Source organism: Sarcophilus harrisii, chromosome 2, assembly GCF_902635505.1.
Source record: "Sarcophilus harrisii chromosome 2, mSarHar1.11, whole genome shotgun sequence".
In the NCBI taxonomy this organism is placed as follows: domain Eukaryota; kingdom Metazoa; phylum Chordata; class Mammalia; order Dasyuromorphia; family Dasyuridae; genus Sarcophilus; species Sarcophilus harrisii.
The window spans coordinates 351,622,925-351,624,113 of record NC_045427.1 but is presented as its reverse complement, the minus strand read 5'-3'; the positions used below and the strand labels follow the sequence as shown (position 1 = coordinate 351,624,113).

General features: G+C 40.8%; 1 pseudogene; it reads left to right on the top strand.

Annotated features, from left to right (window-relative positions):
* The first annotated feature begins 306 nt into the window (after positions 1-306).
* Positions 307-815, top strand: LOC100915463 (annotated as a pseudogene).
* Positions 816-1,189: the final 374 nt, after the last annotated feature.

Sequence of the window (1,189 nt, the reverse complement as noted above, 5' to 3'; positions counted from 1 at the left end):
TTAAATCTTTAATCTAACTCATTAATTATCTTCAATACCTGTTTTTGTTAATTCATTTTAAACTTAAATACAAAACAAAAAAAGGAAAAAGAGAACATTTCCGTGTACACAGCAGAACAGAGACGATACAATATAAAACTATAAATTTCCATTGCAAGAAAAACTAGATAAGAAATAGTACACACTGTTTTCGAAACTACCCAGATTTTTTGTTTCCTTCTAAGTTTTCTTTGGTTTTCTATGGCACACTTAACTATCTTATTTTAAAACTCCATCTTGTAATTCAACCTTTGTACTCAATTTTATATGATCAATAAAAGGAGAAAGGCGGGGCGCCGCCTCCTCTATGGCGTCTCCTTCGCTTCTTGCCCCCGCTGTGTCTCCTCATTTATTTATCTCCCTTCCTCGCCCCCACAGCCTCCTGACACAGGGATTTCCCGGGTGCGTCCGGTAGGCGTTTTATCCCCTCACAGGCCTCTCACTAACGTCGCACTCCACTGTCCAGAACTCCAATCTTCTGATCCTTTTGCTGATGCAACTAAGGGTGACGACTTACTCCTGGGAGGGACAGAGGACTACGTTCATATAAGAATCCAACAGCGAAACGGCAAAAAGACACTGACTACTGTTCAGAGAGTTGCAGATGATTATGACAAAATGAAACTTGTGAAATTTGCTTGTAATGATACTGCGATTGAACGTCCCGAATACGGTGAGTTATGCAGCTTCAAGGTGACCAGAGAAAGAACATTTGCCAGTTCCTCTTGGAGGTTGGCGTTCTCAAGGAGTCGCCGCTTAAGGTTCAGGGTTTCTAAAATGAGCAAAACCACATGGAGTATTTCTTGAATAGCTTTGTTCTCTAAGCCAAACTGGCTATCTTGTGAAATGAGTCTCTATAGCAAACGGACTTTTCATTTATTTAATCATTCAAAGTTCCATGCACATCTGCATGATTACAGAAAACATGTCCGTGGGCTGGTAACACATAAGAACATTGCAGTAGGGGCAGCTAGGAGGCACAATGGAAAGAGCACCAGCTCTGAAGTCCGGAGAACCCGAGTTCAAACTGATCTCAGACACTTAACACTTCCTAGCTGTGTGACCCTGGGCAAGTCACTTAACCCCAATTGCCTCACAAAAAAAAAAAAAAAGAAAGAAAATTGAGTAAGATGCTAACTAAACCCTTTAT